We start from the raw sequence: 20,593 nt of genomic DNA on the forward strand, positions 1-20,593 counted from the left end.
TCCTCTCCATGGCCTTATCAACATCCAATCTCCAGACTTCAGGCTCTGCTCCTGCGAAGAAACAGAATCATCTGGCAGATCATTTGTTCTCATGACTACTTTACTTTTAAACATTTTCAAGCATCTAATCTGCTAATATGCTCTCTCTTCTGCTTTTCTATCATCACTACAGAAGACTGGAACTCTAAATGCTCTAACATGTGTAATCTCAAAGAGTCAGACCATTCTCTGTTGGAGTAATCCTCATGTACTTATTCTATACAGTCTAACCATGTCCTGCCTGTCTTCCTAAATCTTAACTTTACTGTCTGCAAAAGTTTTTTTTTTAAAGTATTTAATAATCCTAGAGTGAGTATAACGACTGCTCATCTCCCTCCTGTTTGAGACATGGCATAGCCAATGGCTCAAAATAGCAGCAGTCTTATACAAATTATTAGGCAGTACTGGTTTATCACACAGATAAAAAAATCATCCTGCAAGCTTGCTCCCTCTGTAAGTCACAACTATTGTCCTGCAGTAGGTGAGTGGGCCTGCATGTCTGCTAATGCTGTACTGATAAAAGGTTAACACCATGTTTAACTAAAGCTGCCTCTTTTGCGATCTTATCTGCAAAAACTTCCCCTAATGCAACCGGATCTTTCCCTCACATGTGTGCTGCACATTTACAAACGGCAATTCCACTGGTTAATAACGCTGCATCCAGCAGAATTTGCAAGAGTTTGGTGTGTTCTGCAGGTTTCCCTGTAGAGGTTGTCACACCTCGTCTCACTCACTGCACTACAAAGAAATGTACAGTAGCAAATGTATACTACCTATCAGTGTATATTGTCTCTCTACAGCTTTACACGCTTCTGTTAAAGCTAGCATCTCTGCTGCTCAAGCAAATATGAAACATGCTAGTTGTCCTACATAGATAACTCTCTCTCACTGTCAGCTACAGTAAAACGTGTTCTAGTCTGTCCCTCTGCTGTTATAAAACTCAAATCATCAACAAACCAAACCTTTCCCTCAACGAGTGGCACATCTATTAAGTCATCCCTCAGCTTACACGTCTTCTCCTCGCGCTCTCTACACTCATGAGAAGTGTCCTCCTCCGTTGGCAAAAAGGGTTTGACAGATTCAGAATTCTGCACCACTTTATGGTAATATGTGTGGTTGTGAGAGTAACAGTAACATTAAAGACAAGTGTCTTGTAGGTGACAGAAATGTAAGTTTAGTCTGCAATAGTAAACATCTACCTCGTGTGGAACTAACAATTGCAAAAGGTGAAATAAACTATTGAAACATTGTACAGCTTAAACTGCTGCACATACTGATCTCACGCATGGAGGTAAAGCACGAGCAACTAGAGCTAATCTTTTAGGATAGTAAGTTACTGGCTTCACTTGTGGAAAAAGTGCTGTTAGTTATTTTACAGTCACCTGGCATTTGTGCTGTTCACAGAACCACAAGTCCATCGCTGGACCTCCTCTGCGCTGTCACTTTTTGGAGCTTGGCACGCTCCCTCAGGTTCCATTTTCCAACGCTGAAAGTCTCCTTGTGACAATCCTTTGGAAGCCCAGTAGCACAGCTCTCTGTGCTGAAGGTGATCTCCGATCCTCCTGAAGACTCCCTCCAGGCCTCAGCTTCCATCTTGTGGACGATCCTCTCAGTCTCTCCTTCTCATCATGGCACCTCACGACATCTACAAATTGAAAAAATGACACTCCTCTCGCCACACGGCTTTCGCCATGTGTCAACTCCCCAATGAGACATGTACAAGAGTGTTGCACAGTCTCCCTAAAACAATCTCCAGGGTTTGTCCCTTGGAGCAGCTTCACTCCAAGCTGTAACCCTGTGTAAGAACATTAATCAGCACTTAAATGTTCAGCTTGTTTAACTCCCAGCTCCTGTATCACAGAAGACAAAGTCTTAAATTTAAACAACTTCACATTTGCAACCAACTGTAGATCATAAGAGTAATAAAGTATTCAGCATCACAGAGACAAGTATCATTGCAGGTTTATTCTAAACTCATTAATCTCCTACGTTTTCCCATAATTTATTCCAAATTATTTAACATCTCAATGTTATTCCACATTGTAATCAGTGAACTTCACTTATAGGCCATCAAAGCCTCATCTGAACATGGATGCACCACTTGCATAGGTTTAATACTTGTAAATAAACAGCTAATCACACAAATCACTGCAACAATAATAGTAAACATTGTTTAATATTAATTCTGGACCCCACCTCTTGACGCATGGACACTTCTCATGCGTCAACTCACCAAACCTGGATCCCTGTCTTAAAAACTGGCTCCACCAGGAGCCTGCATACTCACCATCATGGCCTGGAAAACAAGATCTGGAAGTAAAATCAAACTTCACACTTATAAACAAGTATATCACAAGGGTAACAAGCATTCAGCATCAGCAAGACAAGTGTCATGTGCAGGTTTTCTCAAATCATTAAATCACTATTGTTACCATAATTCGCCTCAAACATGGATCATCCCATGTGCTCAGTTAACATTAATGTAATCGGTGACTTCTCTTAAGCAAAGTCACTCCACTCATATATTTATTATGGGTCCAAAAGTGGCCAGCAAATGAGCCCATAATAAACTATTCCATAAATATCGTAATCTCTTATTTGTTTTACTCATGTCACTTGTCCACTTCTGCTGAATGCTACATGCACTCTTAAAGAAAACAAAACCTGTAATAAAGAAACAAACATCCACCAGTTGTTCTGCTAAAAACCACATCATCAAATCACATGAAAAACTGCAATGCTGTAAGAAAAAATGCAAATGTTAGCGCTGCGCAGGTGTGTACACACTTTCTCACAGTAACTTCTGTGAGTACCACAAGCCCATGAATAACACACCTCTGATAGATTCACAAACATAAAAATGGCATTTAAAAGGTTAAACCATCACGCAACCTCAGATGTTGCTATCATCTTTCTGCTCCTGTAACAGAGACACACACAGAGATACATCCACACCTTTGTCAAGTGGGGGTTGACTTCACACAATGGTGTTAAGTCAGTCAGTCAGTTCCCGATTTATTTTAAAATTCTTACTCATTCACTCAGTGATTCCTTCTTTTGCTAATTGTGGAAATTATCGTCGCATTCGTTTCCACGCTCAGCAAAACAACGTCATTTCAAAAAGAAAAATAATTTAGACTGGATTTCCTCGTTGAATCCTTTTGGACAGGAATTTGTTTCCTGATTGTCCCAAATAAGAGCCCATTTTAATTTTGGGGAAGCTCACTTTGCAACAGTTTTCTCGACGACGCTTCGATTCTAATCGTGCAGATCTGCTCAACAGAGATCATCAAACAAAACTTTCAGTGCACCATGAAAGTAACAAAATAAAAGAAAGAAAATAAAAGAAATCAAAGAAAATAAAGGAAAGATAGGCCTTGTTTAAATCATGACACGTGTTCTTCATGCCAGGGGGATAAATCGTAACAAAAGACAAATCAAACAGCCAGTTTAATCTCAAACATTCATCCAATCAGCCATACACACAACATACAGCATAACCCTGTTGTCTTAGCACATAATAAGTTTTAGTTCTCATGTAACTAAATGTGTGCCATGGTAAAACTTCTTCACACACCAGAAACTCACAATCAGCTCACTCAACTCACTCATTTAAGACCTCTCATCAGCATTCTGTTTCCTCCTCTATGATGCAACCATCTGTCCTCCTATAATATTCAGTCCACTAGTCTATGTATCACTTTCATCTTACTAGTGACTTGGACAAGATGACAAACAGAATCTCATGCTTAAGATGCTGTCTGGTCTCATGAGTATCATTGTATGTGTATATGCATGTAGGGTTAGTATGGTTAATGCATTTTCAGTATGTTTTTGTGTTCATCTCTCACCACACTTCCATTATTCTCATCACTGCTTAAAACAACACACATCTCTCTCTGTTTTTTTTCTTTAACTGTACTTTTCTCCAAAACAGAAAATAGCATTACAGCTGTTTCAGACTGAGAAACACCAAACACTCATCATGCTATCATTCATCCACACAACTATTTTATTTCTTTTTGTCCACTGGGCAGGTGACCTGCAGAATCACGTCTGCCCCAGCTGGATACCTTTCACACACACCATGACGTCAGACACTCTCACACTCATGGAATTGATCAGGAGAAAAACTTTCTTCATCTTCACACTCTGTTACAGAAACACCATATGTTTTGTTTTGTTGTTTTTTTTTTTGTGTTGTGTCAGGGATGGATATGTAGTTGTAACGTTTGTGTTCACTAACTTTACTTTCTGTTTCCTACCCTGCCAAGTCTGTCTTGGACTCAATGCTGCTCCTAATATGCCTTTAATCTCTCCTCCACTTCTGCCTCTGCTCTCTCACGCTCTTCTCTGACTCTACTTTCTGCTAACATTCTTGCTCTTCCTAATGCTTTTCTATGGTGTTGTTCTAGAGTAGTTGCAGTGGATTGAGCTGTAGTTTCATCCTCAGGTTTCACAACTACTTCTTGCAATATTGCTCTTTTAACATTCTGTGCTTCTCTCCTCTTCTGAGCCTGCTCCAGCCACAACTTAGCAACTGCTAACTGCAATTCCTTCCTCTGCTTCGCTTTACCTGTTTTACCTGCTACACTTACAGCTATTCTTTCTACCAGCATTTTACACTGAACTTCCACTAATGTCCCTTCAAATCCACATTTCTTATACCAACAACCTACATACTGCGTGCTGCCTGGTAAAACTTTCTGCATAAATTTTACATCTCCTTCTAAGGCAGACTTACACATTTTATTCTCCATTACAAGACAACAATCAGCCACACTCACGCAGACCACGTCTGGCCCGCACACACACAACATAGGCCTATCGCTTGCGTCTGCACGCACAGCTAGCGCTCTCTGTTGAAAACTCTCAAACGCCCCATATGGCGGAGAATTCAACCTTCGGACACTCTCCAACGCCCCAAATGGCGGAGATTCCGGACTCTGAACCTAGGTTCTCTCCACGCCCCAAATGGCGGAGATTCCGGACTCTGAACCTAGGTTCTCTCCACGCCCCAAATGGCGGAGAACTCTCTACGCCCCAAACGGCGGAGAAGCCTGCGTCTCTCTCACGCGGCTAGCGCGCTCCCGGACTCACGTTTAACGCACAGCCCGTAGCCGCTCTCTATTGTTTTGGGTCCACGTGCGCTCTCGTGACCAGCGCTCCCCGGGACTCAAACGTTTCACGCAGAATCACGGTGACGCGTATCTAGGATCCCACATTCATTCACACGGTTATAGAGACGCTCTCTAAGGCCTTCTGTACTCACTGTTTGTTTACGTTCATGGGAAGAGTCTCTGGATCCCGTCAATCGTCATCCATCCCGAGGGGAGGTCAGGCGCAAACTTCCCGGCCTGGTGGCAAGCCAAAAACACCAGGGCTTTACGTCAATCATCCCAGACGTTGCGGTGGCGTCCTCTCCCTCTCCTCGGTGGATGCAATGTGTTAGGCTCCGGCTCCGAAGGACCAAAAAATGTTGGGTCTAAACTCAGACCCCGCTGTATCCAGGACTTATTCCCATGAAAGAAAAGCAAGGCAACAGTGTTCGATCGATTTCTTGCGCAAGGGAGGCCTCTCGTCTGTGACCAGCACGTTGAAATGACCACGCTGGTGGCCTCCTCTCGCCGCCTTTTATTGACAAACTTCAAACAATAGTTTACAAAACACCTCCCCTTGCAACCCCCTTTGGTTACAAAGACAAGGCACTGTATGTAAGTGTGTGTGTGTGGGTGTTATGTGAGAGTGTGTGTGTGTGTGTGTGTGTGTGTGTTTGATCAAAGGGTCATAAAACCTAAAAGCAGGAACAACATCCTTGGTCATAAAGAGGGTAGTCTTCCCCCACACCCAATGTATGGTTTACCAAAGATAACACAGTGAAACCATACAAAGGGTAGGAAGCTCTACCAAACATCAAACAGATCTTCAAGTTAGGATGTATCTACAATAAAACCTCCCCCAGCACAGAGTGGCTGGAGAGGTGGTCAGGATCAAAGGAATGGCTTTGATCCTACTGCTTAAACTAAGACTGTACAAATTTAAGAAACACAATGGCAACATTCAACAATTAGACTTAACAGCCTGCAGCAGCAGCATCACCTCGTCTTCGGCTTCTGCCTCGCCTGGTCCAGCCTCTGCTTCAACTTCGCCTGGTCCTGCCTCTGCTTCACGGTCGGCCCCCCTGAATTAATTGTCCGCACGGTCGGCCCCCGGAACTGTTTGCCCGCCGCCGCCGTTGCCGTCCGCCGTTCTCTGTGTGCCAGTGTTTTTTTTTTCTTTTTTTGTGCACGTTTTGGTTTTGGCCTCTTTGTGCTCATGTTTTTTTTGTTCCGTTCCGTTCCGAAGATTTTATGCATTTGTCTGGCAGAATTTCAAAATTTAAGCTGCTGGTAATATCCTGAGATGCTACATTTGATGCTATATTTCCCTGGGGGCAATATAGCATCAACATGTATGACATAAATTAGAGAGTCAGTTATATCATAACAATAGTCCTTTCAATAATAATAATAATAATAATGATACAATATGAATATTAAGAAAAAAATGCCCTTGGGTATTAATCGGGCCAAAAAACTTTGCTCAAGTAATTACTGACTATTTGTTATATACTTCATACATCATCATATGTTCTCATGAAACAAACCCAAAAAAGGCTGAATTGTCTGACTAATGAGTTTATGTTCATCCTGTAACAGCTTAGCTAACTAATTAATAAGCCTCTGTGATTACAATTATTTGAGCTTCATAGAACTAATTTCATCATCAACACTATTAAACTGCATAATCAGACTAATAGAGTGTGAATGGGCTAGTCACTGTGCATTAGTTGTCACGGAGCTGTGTCATTTTGCCGTAGGAGCAACTCGCTGTGTTTCTCAACCACCCTAATAGGTTCACTAACACGTGTATGCAGGAATAACTATAGAGTTTATGCATGTTCAATGCAATGAAAAAGTATTTCCTTCTTGATTTCTGTTTTTTGTGTGTATTTGTCACACTTAAGGGAAGAAAGCAATTGTTGAGAATAATAGATAGCTGAATATACACTAGAGTAAAGAGACTAGCTGTAATATAAACACCTTAATTTAGAAATAGCATTTTGTGATTACCTGTGTTATCTTTGTCTAATACATAAATTCATTTAATGATCTGGAACATTAAGGTGTCGCTAATATACAAAAACAAATAGGGAATCAAGAAGGGGTCAATCACTTTTCACACCACTGTATGTGTAAATCTGACTTACTTTGAATATGTTTCATTGAATTAGGCCCCTGGTGTTCTGAATCTTGCAGCAGACCCCATACTATGAGGCACTTAATTATGCTGCATTGAAAGTTTTATTTTCAGATGTTTTAGAGCCCAGCATGATGATGATGCTCTCCATGATCCAAATAAGATCACTTTATTTAAAAAGGTCTTTATTAAAGTAAACTGGAATCTCATCTTTGACTCCAGCAGTGCAGTCTGACACACACATGCAGAGAGAGAGAGAAACACTTTTATCTGAAGCTCTCGCAAGTTGCAGTTCACAGTATTATCAGATTTCTTTTAATACACTTTATATAGTACCATAGTAATTGATAAATATTCGTTATTTTGCTGCTTAATAGTAATGCTATTTAGGACTGTGACATTTGCCCTGCCAAAAATCCAAATTGTCATATATTATAAATGCAGGATCTTTATCTTTAACTTCTCAGCACAGAAATTCATACAACAGTGGCTGGTGGCATATAAGAATATGCTTCTATATGTAGCATTTAGGAATGTTACAATTCCGCAAGTGTAGTAATTGGTACCAATATTGGTAGAAGTGTATGAGTCTTAACATTTTAGCTTATGGAACATAGTCAAATTCATGACACAGTGCCAACTGAAACAAATAACGCCAATAACATTGCTACTATTTAATATGTATACCATGTTCACATCAGAATAAGACATTTTAGAAACGCTAATGCTAAAAATAATCTCTTTTTGACAGTAGAAAAAAAACATATTTGGTTTTAGCTGTTGTTCAATACTGGAAGATATGATGATTTTGTATTTTAAAATATAACCATGTTAAATCAGATATAATCAGACTATTACAGTGTTTAAAGAGTCAGCTGTAAGTGCTTGATTTAAAAGGGTATATTCTAAAAACAACATATAGCCTAGTTAAGAAAATTCTGTTATGGTTTATTCACATAATTATACTACTGGTTTCTTTTTTAAATGAAAGGAGTGGGCTTTACTACAGAGCTTCATGCTTTACTACAAAGCAAACACTTCACAGTGAGCCCAGCAGGCTGAAATCCAAGAAACCCCGAATGGATTAAGGAAGGAAAGTTCCAACAGAGCACACTTAATTTTTCCTGCTGCACTATTTCAGGACACTGAATAGAGGGCACAAGACTTTCACTTGCCATGATTTATGGCAAAGTAACAGCCTTGTTAAAGTAACTCCAATTACAAATCTTTTTTACCTGGTCAGGCTTACATCTTCACAGCTAGAGTGCCTCTGGAACCCATTTGGGTCAGAGAAGCCTCCAATGACCACATATCTAAATCAGAAGGAGACTGGCCATAGCATGAAAGGATCCCTGGCCCCATCTTTTGCAGAGAAACACTTTTGAGCACTTCTCACTCTGAACAAATGATATCTAGCCTCCCTTGGTGCTTGCAGCTTTTGAGGAATGTGTTAAATGTGTCAAGATCACTCTCTCTACTTTACACTGACCTCAAAAAGCTTTTGGGGAAGCTGCTAGGCTTTTTTTTTTCAAGGGACACATTTTGACCTTCAAATGACAGAAAGTATGGTTATTCAAGTGCACCGCTTTTTCCTATTATTTATGCCTTGTTATTGATCTGAAAGAAGAATATATGTATGTGAGAGTGAAAGTATGTGTGTGAAAGAAGAATATATGTATGTGAGAGTTGAAAGAATGATTTTTGGCTTGTACGGCCCCTCATATTTGATCAAAGTAAAATCAGTGATAGTAGGTGTTTGGCCACAGCATGTGAGGCTCATTAAATGATGGCAGCATATTCTAAATAGATGTTTCACTATTTAAAAATAAAACAGATAAATAAATAAATAAAATAGTACCACACTGACTAAGAGTAAGCTTTCTGTAATTTAAAATATTCCAATATCACTATCTTAATCCACACTTGCAAGCATTTCCCATTAACTAGGTCAGGTTCATACAGTAGGTCAGTAGGTACTTTTAGTTTTACCTCTACACACCGCCACAGTAGTGTGAACTGATACCATGTCTTGTTTTGATCCACATCCGAATGTGATTGCCATTTTTCCCCATGCCAAACTGCGGCATGGGGAAAAACCTGGGTGTTTCTGTTAAAATCTCAGTTTGTATGATTTTAATGGCCTCACTACAGGTGTACTTATACACTCAACAAAAATATAAACGCAACACCTTTGTTACTGCTCCCATTCCCCATGGGATGGACGTAGAGACCTAAAATTCATTCCAGATACACAATATAACCATCCCTCCCAAACAGTGGTCACAAATCAGTCCAAATGTGTGGTAGTGGGCACATCTGCTATATTGAGATAATCCATCCCACCTCACAGGTGTGCCACATCAGGATGCTGATCTGACATCATGAGTAGTGCACAGGTGTACCTCAGACTGCCCACAACAAAAGGCCACCCTGGAATGTGCAGTTTTGTCTCACAGCAAAATGCCACAGATGCCACAAGCAATGAGGGAGCGTGCAATTGGCATGCTGACAGCAGGAATGTCAACCAGATCTGTCGCCCGTGCACTGAATGTTCATTTCTCAACCATAAGCCGTCTCCACAGGCGTTTCAGAGAATATGGCAGCACATCCAACCGGCCTCACAACCGCAGACCTCGTGTAACCACACCAGCCCAGGACCTCCACATCCAGCAGGTTCACCTCCAAGATCATCTGAGACCAGCCACCCAGACAGCTGCTGGAACAATTTTTTTTGCACAACCAAACAATTTCTGCACAAACTGTCAGAAACCGTCTCAGGGACGCTCAACTGCATGCCCGCCGTCCTCATCGGGGTCTTGACCTGACTCCAGCTCGTCGCCGTAACAGACTTGTGTGGGCAAATGCTCACATTCGATGGCGTCTGGCACGTTGGAGAGGTGTGCGCTTCACGGATGAATCATGGTTCACATTGTTCAGGGCAGATGGCAGCTGAGAATGTCCCAGTTCTTGCATGGCCAGCATACTCACCGGACATGTCACCCATTGAGCATGTTCGGGATGTGCTTGACCGGCGTATACGACAGCGTGTACCAGTTCCCACGAATATCCAACAACCTTGCACAGCCATTGAAGTGGAGTGGACCAACATTCCACAGGCCACAATTGACAATCTGATAGACTCCATGCGACGATGTGTTGCACTGCATGAGGCAAATGGTGGTCACACCAGATACTGACCGGTTCTGGGTCCCCAGACCCCCAATAGCGCAAAAAACTGCACATTCCAGGGTGGCCTTTTGTTGTGGGCAGTCTGAGGTACACCTGTGCACTACTCATGATGTCAGATCAGCATCCTGATGTGGCACACCTGTGAGGTGGGATGGATTATCTCAATATAGCAGATGTGCCCACTACCACACATTTGGACTGATTTGTGACCACTGTTTGGGAGGGATGGTTATATTGTGTATCTGGAATGAATTTTAGGTCTCTACGTCCATCCCATGGGCAATGGGAGCAGTAACAAAGGTGTTGCGTTTATATTTTTGTTGAGTGTATGTACTGATTCTATCAGGGTTCTTGGTCTTGGACACAGTCTTTGAATTCATTGTGTTTTTCTGACTGTTATTGTGGTTTGATTCAAGTTTCACTAGTTAGTCCTCAATTTATTCTTGTGTTTGCTTCAGTTTCCTTGTCATATCAGTTTAATTCCTTATTTGTGAGATTCTCCTTGTGTCGTTGTTTCATTCCCGTCTCTTGTGTGTATTCATGTATGTGTCTGTGAAGGTTCTCAGTCATCCAGGTCATCGTAGTCAAAGGAGCTTGCAAAGAAAAGCGTCTGGACTTCATGTATGTTCATGTATGTTCTCCACAGCCTGTTTTGTTCTCCCTCTGTGTCTCTCACTCGCTCTCTCCCTCCATGCCTCGCTTCCCTTGACTGTTTCCATGTTTCCTTTTTTGTGTCTCCTTCGTCTGTTTTCCAGTCGACCATGTTCTCCTCTGCGTTCCGTGTTTTAGTTTGCATCTTTGTGTTTCCTGTTTTATTTTGATAGTCTCTCGTCTCGTGTTCAGTTTTGCTTCCCCTTATGTCTACTTGTCCCAGCTGTTTCCCCATATGTTTCCACTTCTCTTGTTACCCCTCTGTGTATTTATTGTGTGAGTTTCCCTTTGATCATTGTCAGGTTGTCCGTTCGTCTTCCCATGTTCCAGGTCTCCAGTTTTTCCATGTTTCCCGTGTTTAGCTCTGAGTTTAGTTTTCTCCCAGTTTAGATTAATTATTGCTCTTGGTTTCCCTTATTTTTGTACCTTTGTGTTTTTGCCTAAAGAAAATGCTCGCTTTTTGTTATCAAGTTTACGTCTCCCTGTGTTGTCTGTGCTTGCGTCCTCACCTCGCCACACACAGATTCATTAAAGAAGTTTAAAGAAGTAAAGACCTGGATGTCCTAAGATTTTCTTCTTTTAACCTCAGACAAAGCTCAGGTCATTAAATTTGGATCTAAAAATCTTAGAAGCAATGTCTCTAACAAGATACTTATTGTGGATGGTTTTACCTTGTCCTCTGGTAACACAGTGAGAAACCTGGGGGTCATTTTTTACCTTGGATATGTCCTTTACTGAACTTAAATGTAAGACTTCTTCCTGTCGTCTACACGTTAGAAACATCTTGTCTCAGCGTGAGACAACTGTTTCGTGCATTCATAACTTCTAGGCTGAACTGTAATTCATGTATACATATTGACAACAATTGAAACAAAAATGCCACACCATATGACCTGTGTCAGGTCATTTTTTCCTATTTCTTAGTGTTCATCTGCTGTAGATAGTTGTTTTGGGTTTTTTTTTTTTGCTTTTTAAGGCTGCCAGTTCTTCTTTTGTCCTTCACTTGTCCAGTTTCTTCACTTTTTTGAAGAAACCCACACTGCACACTTTGGGAATCATTTTGTTAGTGCAAAAATATTATTTTATGCCTAATAGTTTTATGGAAGTTCTTTCTGTTCCTCTGAATGCTGCATTTTCAGTGGGAGTAACATTTCATGACTGATCCAAATGACTTCTTCCGTCTCAGCTGACTGTAGGTTTCCAGAAAAAATGACCAAAAGCCTATAGGTGTAAATAGATAGAGTCCTGGCATGACAAGCCTGCTCTTTTGTATTGTGCTATTAGCTTAGTGACATATTGTTCGGTTTCCTCATTATACAATTCACAGCAATTCTCCTGGCACCTAATCATCTATAGTGTATTGCTTTGTATGTGTCAGGGACTCTATATTTGGGGTGGGTAAAGTTTTGCGATTTGAAAGCCACAGAGATGATGTGTTTAGAAAAACATGCGTCTGGGCTGTGCCAATACTCCTGACACATAAGGGAGTAGGGATGGGTATTGATAAGATTTTCACGATTCTGATTCCATTTTCGATTCTGTTTAACGATTCGATTCTTTATCGATTCTTATTAAAAAAGGAGAACACTAAGGTTGATTAGCTTAGAACTTTGTTTTATATCTTCTCTTTGAACAAGATAGAAATTTAGGAGTAACATGGCCTTACAAACTCAACAGTGATATCTTAAGCAATCCACAGCCTACGGCTCTTCAATGGGGTGTCACAGGGTCCCAAGGGAAAAAAATTGTAAATGTAAAATAATAAAATAAATATTCTTCTGTAGCAATAACAAAGTATAACATAAATTATTCTGTAGCAATTACACAAGAATATCCAGTAATGTCCCTGCTAGAGCTGGGCGATAGAACGATAACGATATGTATCGCGATATAACTTTTACTCGATAGAGAAATTAAGCTATCGCGATAGACCTCGCCGCTCTTGTCCTCTTAAAAAAAAAAATGAAATGAAATATCTACTTTGCAAGTTGCCCTGTTGTCACCTGTTCTCGTAAAGTATAACCAAACTTTTGAGCGTTTGAGCCGCTTAGGCGCCGTGTTTCCTGTCAGGTAAATGACGCTCCACAACGTGGTGACGTCATTCGGGGCGACTGGAATCGATAAGGGAATCGTTTGCAAAAATGGCAAACAATTCCAAGGAATTGAAACAGTGGCAACCGGTTCTCAACAAGAACTGGGTTTCGATACCCATCCCTATAAGGGAGCACCACTGGTTTTCACTTTTGCAGAAGTTATCTTTCTAACACTCTATAGGTGTCTTCCAAGTTTTTTCTGAGGGTCTCTTTGATATGATGTTCTCTGTGTTGTACTGTGCTGATGACACCCAAGTTAATGTGATCAGTAGGTGGTAGGTCCTGAGATTTGATTTTCACCCAGGTGTCATTCACTTGAGCCTGAACAAATACCTCAGTGGTGTTCCAAGACAGAATGTTTTACACCTCTGTTCAACTTCCTCAAGGTTGTTGAAGGGGTGGTGTCATCCTGTAATACCTTAACTGCTTTGGTAATTGAAACACAAGGAAAGGGAGCATTTTCTCTTATGATGTAACATTATTATGCAGCTGTAGTTTTTATAAAGTTCGGAACCTGGAGCAACCTAAAACTTAACAAGTCACTTAGATAAGTGATGAAATAGTTGTCCTAAAGAAAATGGTGTGTTCAGAGGAACAGAATCAACTTTCTGAGCATCCATCAGCATGTTATCTCTGGCATTTTCAGAAGTTTAACTAAAGAAATGACAATAAATGAATGAGTTTTTGCAAAATTCTACTAATAACGTTTAGGTACAAGAAAGCAACCTTGTCTGAAGAAAAAAAAAAACTTTGAAAAGACCCTCTGAAAACCTGGAGAACTATTGTCCAAGACCATATTAAAACATTAGAGGAAAATCTGGCACCTCCAAAGCAAAATGTAAAGAACTGAGCAAGTAACTCCAGATTTCTCCGCAGTATTGTGTAATTGTCCAGTCTTTGTGCACCACATACAGGGAGTGCAGAATTATTAGGCAAATTAGTATTTTGTCCACATCATCCTCTTCATGCATGTTGTCTTACTCCAAGCTGTATAGGCTCGAAAGCCTACTACCAATTAAGCATATTAGGTGATGTGCATCTCTGTAATGAGAAGGGGTGTGGTCTAATGACATCAACACCCTATATCAGGTGTGCATAATTATTAGGCAATGTCCTTTCCTTTGGCAAAATGGGTCAAAAGAAGGACTTGACAGGCCCAGAAAAGTCAAAAATAGTGAGATATCTTGCAGAGGGATGCAGCAGTCTCAAAATTGCAAAGCTTCTAAAGCGTGATCATCGAACAATCAAGCGTTTCATTCAAAATAGTCAACACGGTCGCAAGAAGCGTGTGGAAAAACCAAGGCGCCAAATAACTGCCCATGAACTGAGAAAAGTCAAGCGTGCAGCTGCCAAGATGCCACTTGCCACCAGTTTGGCCATATTTCAGAGCTGCAACATCACTGGAGTGCCCAAAAGCACAAGGTGTGCAATACTCAGAGACATGGCCAAGGTAAGAAAGGCTGAAAGACGACCACCACTGAACAAGACACACAAGCTGAAACGTCAAGACTGGGCCAAGAAATATCTCAAGACTGGTTTTTCTAAGGTTTTATGGACTGATGAAATGAGAGTGAGTCTTGATGGGCCAGATGGATGGGCCCGTGGCTGGATTGGTAAAGGGCAGAGAGCTCCAGTCCGACTCAGACGCCAGCAAGGTGGAGGTGGAGTACTGGTTTGGGCTGGTATCATCAAAGATGAGCTTGTGGGGCCTTTTCGGGTTGAGGATGGAGTCAAGCTCAACTCCCAGTCCTACTGCCAGTTTCTGGAAGACACCTTCTTCAAGCAGTGGTACAGGAAGAAGTCTGCATCCTTCAAGAAAAACATGATTTTCATGCAGGACAATGCTCCATCACATGCGTCCAAGTACTCCACAGCGTGGCTGGCAAGAATGGGTATAAAAGAAGAAAAACTAATGACATGGCCACCTTGTTCACCTGATCTGAACCCCATTGAGAACCTGTGGTCCGTCATCAAATGTGAGATTTACAAGGAGGGAAAACAGTACACCTCTCTGAACAGTGTCTGGGAGGCTGTGGTTGCTGCTGCACGCAATGTTGATGGTGAACAGATCAAAACACTGACAGAATCCATGGATGGCAGGCTTTTGAGTGTCCTTGCAAAGAAAGGTGGCTATATTGGTCGCTGATTTGTTTTTGTTTTGTTTTTGAATGTCAGAAATGTATATTTGTGAATGTGGAGATGTTATATTGGTTTCACTGGTAAAAATAAATAATTAAAATGGGTATATATTTGTTTGTTGTTAAGTTGCCTAATAATTATGCACAGTAATAGTCACCTGCACACACAGATATCCCCCTAAAATAGCTAAAACTAAAAACAAACTAAAAACTACTTCCAAAAACAATCAGCTTTGATATTAATGAGTTTTTTGGGTTCAATGAGAACATGGTTGTTGTTCAATAATAAAATTATTCCTCAAAAATACAACTTGCTTAATAATTCTGCACTCCCTGTATTCATTTTTTAAAAACTGTTACATGTCTGTTGTTCTGTCTATGTGGCAGTAAGTTACAAAAATTATATATTATTTTAATAATAGTAAAACAAATAACCCCACATTCTCTGGAGTATGTTTTGTTGGATTAGAGTATAAATAATATCGTTTACCTCGCTGAGATTATTGTATTTGTGAGACGTCTTGCCAAGTGAATGTACTATACGTATGTGTTACATTTTTCAACTTCCATCAAATGGCTGCACTTATCAAGATAAAGTGCTCTGTTCCCCCACACTCTGTGGGAGATGTACATCAAGCTGGTGGACATTTAGAAGTACTTTTCTAAAAATAGGGCCCTTGCTAGAGATCCATTGAAAATGGCTACGCAATCATTCACATTAAACACTTGTCATACACAGTAGAGGACATCATTCAGTCTCATTTTCAAAGCTACATCTTTAGATCGCTGCATTTTTCTTCTGTATTTCACTTTCACTATTTAAGCCCTGACTGAAGAAATCTTCCAGAGAATATTCTGTCAGGGAATGCTAACTTTTCATTTATAATTACAAAATATCAGAAGCCCAACAGAAGGAGCAAAACCTACTTCAGTAATCCAGAGGGTTTCAAGGAGAAATCACTAAACATGTTGCTTTAAAAGAAATATCACACATGGGGGATTTTAACATTACTGTCATTAATCTGCTGTGTGAATTCAGCACTTCCTTTGCGTTTAAAGGTTAAGGCTGTCACCCATCATATCATAAACAATTCTGCTGACACAGACTTATACTATCAGTCATATTTCTTCTGCTGTTTAGGTCATTATTTTCATTATGGTTTATTGAGTTGTAGTGACTTGCTATGTTCTTCACAATGAACAATTAGTACAGTGTCTTTCTTTCAAAAGCTTTTAATAATTTCGTGTACATCCATGGTGTTAAAAGATAGAAAAATATCTACATTCAGTAATGTCTTTTGCTCACCTTAGTCCATTTAACCTGACTTGCCTGTAGAAAATACAAACACTTTATGTTTCATAGAAAGCCACTACAATAGGAACATCTGATATTTGTATAATTTAAGAAATGTAGTGTAGCTTATGTTCATCACTGCTCCTGAATGCACGCACACAGCATGACAGAGTGAAAGAGACACATACAGGAGTTTACATTTCTTTCAGCAGAGAAAGACCTGCAAAACAAGCCATGCGTAACGTGTTATTTGTGATGACAGTTTGGTTTTAACTGCTAGCACCTAAACCACCAGTGAAAAGAGACAGCAATTAAGTCCTGCCCACACGTGGTAGTAGAACATTTCATAATTCTCCACTGACTTTCTGTTTGACCTCATTGTTTTTTCTGTCTTCTAGCCAAAAACATGATAACTGCCTAAATGCTGCTATTTAGTTGGCTGCTCTACCAACAGGGTAAAGAACCTAGGACTAGATTTTTTTAAGACATCAAACCAAGAAACTAAACCTTGTTAGTGGGATCCTGTCACAAGCTCAGTGCAGCAAGTCAAATATAGGATAAGACAAATACCAACTGTCAGATTTAGGCTAATATTTCTGGAAGTGAAGTTTAAGACTTTCATCAGTGTGCAACATGTTCTATAGCATAATATCGATGATTTAGAATGCCATCAGCTACAAGCTAACTACAAGAGGTTTTTTTTTACAAGTAGCTAACATTAGCTTTCTAATAGTGCTAAAATAATTGTTTAACGTAGCAAACTTACGGTTTTCAACTAGCTTTTTTTGTTTGAATTTGAGCTCAGCAACATGTTGTCTAGCCAACATGTTGCTGAGCAACATTACTTTGTTGGTCATTACCAATGCGTTACTGTAATCTGATTACTTTTTAAAAGTAACAGTAATTAGATTACCGTTACTTTCCTGTAGGAACGCTGCGTTACTGAGTTACTAAAACTGTGATTTTTTTTGAGAGAATGTCTCATGACAGTGACATAAGCGAGTGCGACGTTCGTGACAACAGCTGTGTGCAGATCAACAATGGATCATATATCGAGTGCGGGAGAGAGTATGAGCGTGCAGCGTTTAAAGCGTGGAAGTACTGACCTTACTTTGAGTTTGATTCCATAAAAAGTGACAAAAACATTAGTGTCTGCTGCTCACTGCGTGGGAAGAAAACGTATCTATACAGCGAAAAAAAAAACCCTAAACAAGCACCGAGTGCGCAACAACGTAATGGGAAATTCATAGAGAAACTCGCGGATTCTTCCACTGACCGCCGCGTCACACCTGCACCAGGGCAAACCTCCGCCTACCCCACTCCTGCTTTACAGGTGAAAATAGAGCAAAAGAACCGCTAGTCTTTGACTTTATTTATTTTCTGCTTTGTTTTACTTGCATCTATTTGAAAGAGTGAGTGTAAACACAAAAAAATATTTATTTTATTATATGTGCTGGAATGTGCAGAAAATAGGTTTAAATGTTAAACTAATTTATTCAAGTCAGAGAATGGTGCATATAATTTAATTTTTACTTGATGCATAAAGTTAAAAGATTAAAACTGATAAAACAAGTTAAAAAAAGAGACTTTTCTATTTGATTACATTTTGTATGATGGATTATGACGAAAAAGTAGAACTGGGCTGAAAGATCTATTGCTTTATCACCTCTTCAGGTTGTAAATCATGTTTTTAAAAAGTAACTAAGTAACTAACTAATTAATTACTTTTGAAGATAAGGAATCAGTAAAGTAACAGGATTACTTTTTTGGGGAATTAATCAGTAATTAGTTACTGATTACTTTTTGTAATTAGCAGTTTTTAGAAAAAAAGCTGAGCTACCAGTATTACAGCCAGTCATGAATGACATGAATCTTTGTGTTATTAGACAAATCACATGGTGTTACTATCAGCAAACGTACTCTCGAAAGTGCCAATTTGTTGCTACACATAATCCGATTTTGAGTTCGCATTTCTCTGCGCCATATACTTCCGAGTAACAAGAAAATGCTGTCCTTCACATAAATTACTGATTGGCAGCGCTAACTCGAAATTTCAAGTACTTTTCTCAAACCTTTGAATTAATTAGTCAAAATTTTGAGCTAATAAGTTGAAATTTTAAAAGTAATTAAAATTTTGAGAAACATAACTCTAAATTTTGAGTTATCGATACTTTCTTTTTAGCTGCGGAACTGGCCTTCCATAGAAAGGAGCAGGAGCTCAATAACCCCCTTTTTTTTGCAACCAATGTATGGAGAACAGCATTTTTGAATACACAGCATGTCAAACCTTGATGCAGAAGGCTACAGTAGCAGTACAGTACCATCCTGGGTATCATTCTTGTTAAGAAAGAGCAGTGAACTGGAGCTATTGAGCACTGTATACAGCCAACCTGAGCATTGCTGCTCAGCATGTCAACACCTTTATATTCTCACTGTACTCATCTGCTGATGCCTGGTTACACCAGGATAATGCACCATGTCAGAAAGCTCAAATCATGTAAAACTGGTTTCTCAAATATTACAATAAGTTCACTGTACTCAAATGGCCTCCACAATCAGCAGATCTCAATCCAAGAGAGCACCTTTGAGATATAGTGGAATGGTAGATTTGCTTTTTCCACGGACAAAAGTCTCTGAGGATTGTTTCCATCACTTTTGTATATTTAATAAAAAATTAAGGCAGCTGTAAAGGCACCAAGTTGTAAGGTATACGTAATAAAGAGGCCAGTGAGTGCTATGTTCATCACTTAGTTTTAAGGTAAATCTACAGAAAAAACATAATTGTCATGGTTAAAGCAATTGTAAGCAATGTTTCCAATCACAGTCACACAAAATATACATGGAAAAAGTTCAAGCAAACACTTAAAAATATACATCCGTAATTTGTAGAATAATTTGATAAACTAGGCCTTTTACGTGCTGTTTTGACCAGCAGGGGTTAATAGTTTTATAACTTTAAAAGACAACATGTGCGTGTGCATGTTGTTGTACATACCGCAAATGTGCTGCTAGTGCACTGTTCATGGGCAAAGCAGTCTTATTTTTATCTCTTTTTTTATCCTGTTTTATTTAACAGCTGTAATTGCCTCATCATTGGTGTATCTTGTTGTTTAATGAACTGATCTAAATGATAATGGCAATGTAATGGCAACCCTCAATAAATATTTAATCTAACCACAACCATGCTCCGTCACCTTGAGCGGGCCAGAACAGAAAATGAGAACCCTTTCAATTAAGACAGTCCAGGATGAAGCTGATTCTTGTGAACTCATTGATTCTTCTATATATTAATTAGTGTGCTCCCGCATTGTGAGACTTTGTTGTCGCTCGCGTAGGCTTGCCTTGAACAGTGCTGTACGCGTTGTTGGCTCTAATGGTCACATTACTCATTTTGCAGTGATGGTTGCCTTGTAATAATTACAGTCATTATGTTCTTACACTGTGAAGCTGCAACTTTGAAGGTCACTGAAAATTAGCTCCTTTCCTTTCTAATATACAGCTATAAGGCATAGCACTTTTGCTCTAACTATGGTATTTCTATGGGAAAACTCTCTGTAAGGATGATATGATACAGTATATTAGATATGATCGTGTATGTAGTGAAAAGTCTAGTCTAATGGGCATGTCTGAGTCTGTCCTAGCTACGAATGAAAACCAGTCACGTTGCAAAGCATTGACCTTGAATGGGAGACCCATATTGTGGACACTGTTTAAATCTCCAGGGAATTTCCTGGGGAGGATATGTGAGTGAAGGATTTCTTTTTTTGCTGAACTAAAAAGAGAAAGGTCACTTCAGTGTTAGAGTTTCAACAAACTTTGTGACCCCCAATATTTCGATGTTTGTTTCGTAGTCATAGTACCGACTCAAGAGTGAACAGTAATGCACTAGACAGCTTTGGCTCTCTGGGTCTTTCTAGAGTTTAGGGATTCTTTAAAATTCGTGTGATATC

General features: G+C 39.8%; 1 long non-coding RNA gene across 1 annotated transcript; it reads right to left on the minus strand.

Moving 5' to 3' along the window:
• Positions 1–312: 312 nt before the first annotated feature.
• Positions 313–6,112, minus strand: LOC146689033 (uncharacterized). The gene is made up of 2 exons (XR_014915970.1): positions 5,312–6,112; positions 313–1,684 (listed from the first exon to the last, which is right to left on the minus strand). It is a non-coding gene; the product is annotated as an uncharacterized LOC146689033 (long non-coding RNA).
• Positions 6,113–20,593: the final 14,481 nt, after the last annotated feature.

This window comes from Copadichromis virginalis, linkage group LG17 (assembly GCF_057382275.1).
Source record: "Copadichromis virginalis isolate Kocher_CV1m ecotype Utaka linkage group LG17, C_Virginalis_male_GT1.1, whole genome shotgun sequence".
NCBI lineage: Eukaryota > Metazoa > Chordata > Actinopteri > Cichliformes > Cichlidae > Copadichromis > Copadichromis virginalis.